At 59.2% G+C, this 8,014-nt stretch overlaps 1 pseudogene; it reads left to right on the top strand.

Moving 5' to 3' along the window:
- Positions 1 to 4,210: 4,210 nt before the first annotated feature.
- On the top strand, positions 4,211 to 6,816 carry LOC129082595 (patr class I histocompatibility antigen, A-126 alpha chain-like; annotated as a pseudogene).
- The last annotated feature ends 1,198 nt before the right edge of the window (positions 6,817 to 8,014 follow it).

Raw genomic sequence — 8,014 nt, forward strand, 5'->3', positions numbered from 1 at the left:
TCTAACTTTGGAGCTGCCATGGCCCGGGTTTCCCTGCGTGCCGTAACTTTTGTTTTTCTGCATCGAGTGTCGCATTCACACTCAGGGGCAGGAGCAACAGCAGGGAACCCGGACCTCCGAGGAGGGACAGAGAGCATCTGACAGTCAACACAGAGGTGTCTGAGGGGAACGCGCGTCCCAGCCAAACGCGGACCCTCCGCCTGCAGCATCGTGAGCTGTTTTCAGGCTGATGGTAGTTTTCGTCCTTTGTATCTTGTGTTATGTTTGGCCACGTAAGTTTTGATGTTCTACTCTTTCATTGTCCAGAAGCTCTTGCTTTTTCTTCCGGCCACTGAGTTCCCATAGAAATGACCTCATGGAGAGGATGAAGTTCGGCTTCCCAAGATGTTGGACTTTCAGTATCGATATTGCCATAGGTTATTGCCCTCAGACAAACTTATTTTGTGTATAATTTCACTATTGCACCAATTCCAGTGGTATTTAACGTAAACTTGTGTTTCTTAATATAAAAATGATTTAGTTTAACAGAATTTTTCTCTACTCCAACAGGCCCGGATTGGGTGAGTGCAGAATCCCATAGGGACGGGGGCGTGACCATTCACGTTTTCCATTTTCAAATTAGACAGCGAGAGGGTCCCCGCTGTTTCTATTTCACGCAGGGCCCGTCTCCTTTCCATTGGAAGCGTCCAGTGAGGCTGCGGACGCCCCTGTGCCAGCCAGTGGCACTGCTGAGGGTTCGAGCTCAGGACTCACCCACCTGCCTGCGCTGTTAACACTCAGCCTTGTAGCCTGCATTTCCCATCGAAAATTTTCCAAAACCCAGGACTCCCACAAACATCTGGCCTGGGCTTCTGTCCCCGTTCTGGTGGCCACGGTGTCACAGCGGCTTCAGCCTCCATCGGCACCGGCACAGACACTGGGCCCTGCAGAGTCGGGGAAAGGAGGTCCCCGCTGCTGGGCTCGTGCGCGCGTTCCCGTCGTCTGCCGAGCCTGTTCCGCCCACGGAGCTGCGGCCTCATCGCCTTTCCGGGCTGCTTCCCGCCCCCTTCCCGCTTCCTGGGACAGCGTTCCCTCTGGGTGACCGTTTCAGATACAGAGTCTGTGTTTAATGAACGATATTCTTTGTTAACTGTAAGTTCCGCTTGTCCCAGAACACCAGGGCCAGCCCCTAATCCTCCAAGTATTTCTTTTTTTGTTTTCTTTGAAGATTTTATTATTTCTTTTTAGAGAGCAGAACAGATGGAGAAAGAGAGAGAAATATCACTTTGTGGTTGTATTTCGCTCGCCTCCTGCTGGGGACATGGTCGGCAACCCAGGCAAGTGCCCTGCACTGGGAATCGAAACATAGACCCTTGGACCACAGGCCAACGCTCAATCCACTGAGCTACACCAGCCAGGGCCCCTGTTTATTTATTTTACAGGCCCATGTGGTGGGACCCCCCCCCCAAGGGACGGTGTGGCCATTGGGTGGCCATGGCCAGGGAGCAGTTGGGGAGACTGAACGGACCCAGGAATGTTCACTTTCCCATCCGTAGGTGAATGGGTGAGGTCACCCCCGATGGGCTGGGGTCTGAGTGTCCATAGACCTTCCCACCAGCGTCAAGGACGCAAGAGTGGGGGAGTCACAGACATGTCTGCCCACTGAGTAAGAAGTTTTGACATGGGGACCCACTGATTTTTTTCTCATGTGCCACAGACATCCAGCCACAGGCTCATGGATGGTGCGTCCGAGGACTGGACTCGCTGTGACAGACAGGGCAGGTCGCTGCAGGCCTGTCCCCACCACATGCGGGTGTTTTCTTAGCCCTTCATCATCCGTGGCTGCAGCTCCACAGACGCACCTAAGGGTCTACAGAGGTATCTGGCAGGGGATCCTCAGGGACCTGTTCTTGGAGGCATTTCCCCAGGGTGGGTCCTTGATCATAGATATACCATAAATGTGTACCAAAGTGCGTATCGATAGAGGTAGAAGCCCATTGTACATCCAACAAGGAACTGACATCATTATCATAACTGATCATTAGGATATCAGTGTCTAGTAGGTGGGAGAGATTAGCAAGGGCCCACGTAAGCTTTTCTTCTCTAATATAGGAACGTGCCTGGGAGGCAGGTCCTGTTTCCATTGGGAAGCCATGAGGAGGAAATAACAACATAAAAATCACCTTCTGCGCATTCCGTCCGCAGCAGCCTCAGTGTGGGAGCCCGCAGGCCCTGCCGCTGTCCTGGGACGGCCGTCTGCCCTCGCCATCGTCGGCTACTCGTCCCTGAAAAGGCCTTCGTCTCCACTGTAGAGGGAGGTGAGTGTCAGGGACGGGGCAGGTGTCCCTGCACAGTCAGCGCCTCTTCAAAATGAGAACCATGAGCCCAGGAGTTACCTCTTTGAGTTTGGCTACACGTGGGATAGTCAGTCGCACCTGGAGAGGTCCCTCTACTGAGGCTGGAGAGAGTCCTATGTGATGGCTCTTCCAACAGAACAAACCTCCCGGCTGTGAGCCATGACCTTTGGAACCTGCGTCTCCCGGGAGCCCGGTGTCCTGTACCAGTTACTAATGTATCAGTTTGTTTAAGCTGGTTAATGAGCCCCCGACAGTGATGTCGAATGTCCCCTTTCAGCAGGACGGGTTCCCAGGCCCCTTCGCCCACATGCCCGGGGCGGCCAGGGCCTGTTCCTGGAGGAGAGAGTCCGTGGTGCCCACAGGGAGCGGCGCTCGGGCTGCGCTGCAGGGACAGCGCTTGTCCAGGGCAGAGCAAAGGCCCCTGAAGCGTTGCCCAGTTGGCTTTCATTGTCCCCTTGGTGCGTCCCCCTGTCCAGAGGATGGGGGTGAGGGGCACAGTGACGGTGCTGCAGAGGAGGCCCAGGGTTACAGACGGATTTATGACTCGACCCGTGAAATGAGTCCCTCAGTCCCCGACTCAGCGGGAGTTCCCCGTTGGGGAATATCCTCTCTAACAAGAGTTGCCCCCATGAAGGCTGTCGCCCTCCTGCAAGGCAACGCCTCAGCCCAGGGAGGAAACGTGCACATCATCACTGTGTGTGTTTGTGTCCCTGCCGAGGTGGCATTTGGAGGAAATAGACTGGGGGAGCGGGAACTGTCCTTGAGATCCACGGAGCGGTTCCCTGGGCTGTGTTTTGGACAGAGAGGACGTGCGCTGTACACCTCTTGGTCCGAGCCCCATCTGTCTGGGTCAAAGGTTCCCCCTGTTTGTTGCCTTGTTCTCTTTTGTTTCTGCACAGCTGTCTGTTGAAACTGAAAAGATAATCTTTTATTGATTTACTAGGAAGCGGGGAACGTTATCAGGCCTGGATAACCTGCTCATTCCCAACCGCATAGCACACAGTCCGCTAAATGACTTCCTTTCACCTACTTGCAAGCAGCCTTGGAATGCCCTGGAAGCTGGTTAATCACCCGTTGCTTGGGTTCCTGCGTGGCATCTAATCATCCGCCTCCAGTTTCCGTGTCTTCGTGGGTGCCCCGAGGGAGGTAAGAGCCCTCCCTCCCCCGCTTCCATACGTTGCACAGCCCTGAGCTCCACCAGGTGCACAGCGACTCTCAGCAAACATTGGCCGCGCGATCTCGGTCTGACACGTCGACAAGCCCGAGTGAGAGCAGTTCGTTCCGCTGGCCGGGCAGACTTTATTCCCGTGGGCGACAGCTTTCCATTACGTCCACCGTGGAAGTGACTGCACATCCAGCTCGGTCACCTCCCCGTTCGTGGCTCAGATAAGGTCCCTCTGGGAACCCAGTTCAATCCGCATCATCATCGATAGGAGTTTCCTCCAAATCATTCCTAGGAACCAGCAGGTGGTCCGTGAGCAACGCACAGCTGCGGGCGTCCCCGTCCTGTGCGGAGGGAGACAGTGCGGGCTTAAGGCAGCCGCCCCGTGAAAGGACCGTCATGCGGAGAGCAGGCTGCTTCTTACGGAGGCAGCGGACAGACAGAGGCCTGCTGAGCGGGATGCGCGCGCAGCGAAGAGTCACCGGCAGACGGACCAGAAAGAGTGACATGAGCGGCCTCACCTCTCTCTTCAGTCCGCTCCCTGAGCCCGGCTGCCGCCGAAGCCACCGGGGGGCCAGCCTTCCCCGCGCAGGCGCAGGCGGAGCGTCTGGACCTGCTTCCCATCTTAACCCCCCTTCACTCTCGAGAGAAGCCAATCAGCGCCCTCCGGGGTCCCGGGACCGGATCTCCGCCTCCATAGACTCCGAGGTGGAGCATGGCTCCCCAGACTGCGCTCCTGCTGCTCTCGGGGGTCCTGGCGCTGAACGTGACCGGGGCCGGTGAGTGCGGGATCCAGAGGGAACGGCGTCTGCGGGGCACCGGCAAGGGGACCCCCGGACCCCCCACAACACCGCCCAGACCGCAGACCCGCGACTCCCGCCTCCGCCCTGCCCCTTCCCCTCCCCCCGCCTCGCAGCCACCGCCCCGTCCTCCGTCACCCGGGCCCCGCCCCACCCGGCCCTCCGCGGACCCAGGGTGCCCGTCCTCCCCGCCCTCAGGAACCCACACCCTGAGATACTTGAGCGCCGCCCTGTGCGGGCCGGGCCGCGGGAAGTACCGGTACATCAGCGTCCTTTCTGTGGACGACACGGAGATCCTGCGGTTCCAGAGCGACGCCGCAGGTCGGAGGCTGGAGCCGCGGGTGCCGTGGCTGGAGCGCCCGTGGGTGGGGCCGGAGGGTACAGACTTTTGGGAGGAGCAGGCGCGGGAAATGAGGCACGACGAGCAGAGCTCCCGGGCGAACCTGAACACGCTGCTCGCCATCTACAACCAGAGCGAGGACGGTGAGCCGCGCGCCCCCGGGGCTCGGGCACGACCCCCACCCCCACGGACGAGCCTGGGTCGCCCTGAGTCTCGGGGTCTCAGTGTTACCCCGAGGCTGCGACCCAGCTGAGTGCGCGGGGCTGACCCCCGGGGTGGGGGCAGGGTCTCACACCTTCCAGGAATTGACCGGCTGCGTCGTGGGGCCCGTGGGAGACTTCCTTGGCGGATTCAGTCAGTTCGCCTACGACGGCACCGACCTCCTCTTCCTGAACGAGGACCTGCGCTCCTGGACCGGGGTCCATGGCACCTGGCGCAAGATGCTGCTTGTCCCCGATGAGGACGTCAGGAGGTTCTTCCTGGAGGACACGTGCGTGCAGCGGCTCCACCGGCTCCTAGAGAAAGGGAAGGAGACCCTGCTCCGAGCGGGTACCGGGGCGCGGGCCTCCCCGGGGAGGGGTCTGCGGGCTGGGGCGGCTCCTACAGGGAGAGGAAGGAAGTGGTCAGTGTCGGAATCCCCCTCCCGCTCCGAGGTGGAATCAGTCCCCCAGGTTCCCTTCTGTGACTCCCCAGGGACCCAGCTGTCTCTAAGGAGTATAAGGGACCCAGCCTCTCCCTGAAACACCCACAGAGGTTCCCTCACACCCTGAAGACACCTGGTGCTCCAACATGCTCCCTGGTTCCCGGGCTGAGACCTTCTCTGGAGGCCTGACTGCGGCTTTACTGAGAAAAACAGCTTCCACCTGAGTCTGTGTCTCCCCTTAAATCCTGGAGATTCCTCTTCTAGGGTCTCCCCCTGAATCGGGAACTTTCCAAGAAATGGAAGCATATTCCAGACGGCTCTGTCCAGGCTGGAGTCTGGCTTGTACGCTGCTGAGTGTCCCATGAGGAGGCAAAGTTCCTGCATTTTCTCACCCTCCCCTCAGACCCTCCAAAGACACAGGTGACCCGCCACCCCATCTCTGACCGTGAGGTGACCCTGAGGTGCTGGGCCCGGGGCTTCTACCCCGCGGACATCACCCTGACCTGGCAGCGTGACGGGGAGGACCTGTCCCAGGACACGGAGACTGTGGAGACCAGGCCTGCGGGGGACGGGACCTTCCAGACGTGGGCGGCCGTGGCCGTGCCCCCTGGACAGGAGCAGAGCTACACGTGCCGCGTGGGGCACGCGGGGCTGCCTGAGCCCCTGACCCTGCGATGGGGTGAGGGGGGGGGCGTGGGCACAGAGCCTCTCCTCAGGGCGTCCCTGCGCAGGGTCAGGACTCGGGCCTGAGGGTGGCCTCTCACCTCCCCTCGCAGACCTCCCTCCTCGGACCACCGTCCCCATCGTGGGCACCATTGTTGCCCTGGGTCTCCTTGTGGCTGCGGTCGCTGTGGCTGTGATGTGGAGGAGGAAGCGCTCAGGTGGGCAGGGGTGGGGCCGAGGTCCCTGTCCCCCTGGGGGTGAGGCCCAGGTGGCCGTGTGCTCCGCCTCGTGAGTGGGCATCGTACCCACACGGGTGCTGCCCGTCGGGGGCCTGTTTGCCAACACTGACCCTTCAGTGAGGCCCATGGGAAAGTGAGGGACAAATTTCTCACCTGGTGACTCTAGCGATGGGGACAGATTCCCAGCCGTCACAGGTCAGGGTGGAAGGTCCCTGCTCAGGACAAATGTCCAGACGGACAGGTGGTCCAGTTACCACACAATGACTCTCCCCTTATTTCCTGATCCCACCCTGGGTGTTGAGTCACAGTTCTGGAACCTTCCCTGTGTTTCAAGTATGAGCCTCCATTAGGGTCACGGGACCCAGCCTCCCCCCCGACCCCTCACAGAGCGTTTGCTTCCCACAGGCAGAGGCAGGGAGAGCCGCGCTCAGGCTGCCTGTAAGTCTGGGTGTTGGGAGGGGACGCCTGGGACCCTGGGGAGCGTGTGGGCTGGAGTCTAGGAGGGGGCTCCCCACCCCGTGACTCTGCTGCTGTGTCCTTCCCCAGGCGGCGACAGTGCCCAGACGTCTGAGGTGCCTCTCACAGCTGCTCATGGCGAGACCGGGAGGGCAGGTTGGGGGCACTCCGACCGAGGGGCACAGGTAGGTTTTCGTGCATCTCACCGTGGGATGTTCTGAGCGTGCGGTGGCTGTAGGAGAATGCCACTTGTTTTGAGACTGACCTGAATTTGTTCGTGACAACTTTCTTTTCCAGTGTGACACAGCTGCTTTGTAGGGGACTTGCTCCTAAAACGGTCACTGCAGCCTCCCCTTGGGCCTTTAAGGGTCCATTACTGCTGTTTCTGGAATACATTGGAATATCCCTGTGTTCGTAACAGCATCAGTGCGGAGCTGGCCCCCAGGGCACCCTCCCCACCGCGACCTGCGTCCTCTCCCCTGGGGACTGGCCTGTCCTCTCAGTGTTGGGGTGAGCCCGTCTCCACGACGGTGCTCACTTCCTGTTCCATTGAGGCTTCATGTCCTGTATTCCAGTTGGAAACCAGACCTGGGAATGAATGAGTTTTTGCAGTTCTGGCTGCGAAGGGTCAGTGGGTTGAAGGAAGGAGGAGATCCCTGCACTTCCCACGCGAGGTCCTGCCCGAATGCGCGGGCGGGGGGCCGTGCGGGGGGCGCAGAGGGGCAGTGGCATCGCCGGGCTCCCGCCCCGTCAGGCTCCGTGCGTTGTGGGCTTGGACGCGGCCGTTCCTCGGCGGGGTCCCTTGTGTTGCTCCTTGGTCCCTTGTCCTTGCCACTGCAGGAGAACCCTGTCCCACCAGGACCTGGGATCCCAGGGACTTGAGTGACACCCTGGACCTTGTCGTGGGTCCAGGGCTGTGCTCGGTGAGGGCTCTAAGGGTCCCGGACTGCAGCTGGAGCATCGTTTAACTTTTTATTCGTATATATATATTTATATTTATGTACATTGTAATATAGTTATATATATATATAAATAAAACAAACAGGATTTCTATTAAAGGCCCGAAGGTCTATGGTTTCCTATAGGTGTAACTCTACACCGTCACTCCATCTATCAAGCCATTCTAAGAAACTTTAGGTTCCCAAACCTACAAAGAGATGTGGAGCCACCTGAGTGGGATGGAATGTGTGCCATGTGACAAGGGGTCCACATGGCTCCACAGGGATGTCCCCTGTGCCCGCATGTGCTCCTGCGCAGCTCAGGGTTTCTTCCCGCACATCCAAATGCAACGCTTAGGAACCTGTGGCCGTGACTGGTTTAGTCCCGTGATTCTAAACAGTTGCCATTTTGTTCCCCCGGAGTTTCCCCAAGCATT

This window comes from Pteronotus mesoamericanus, unplaced genomic scaffold, assembly GCF_021234165.1.
Source record: "Pteronotus mesoamericanus isolate MK-2021 breed Mesoamerican mustached bat unplaced genomic scaffold, CSHL_Meso_final scaffold_128, whole genome shotgun sequence".
Classification (NCBI taxonomy): domain Eukaryota; kingdom Metazoa; phylum Chordata; class Mammalia; order Chiroptera; family Mormoopidae; genus Pteronotus; species Pteronotus mesoamericanus.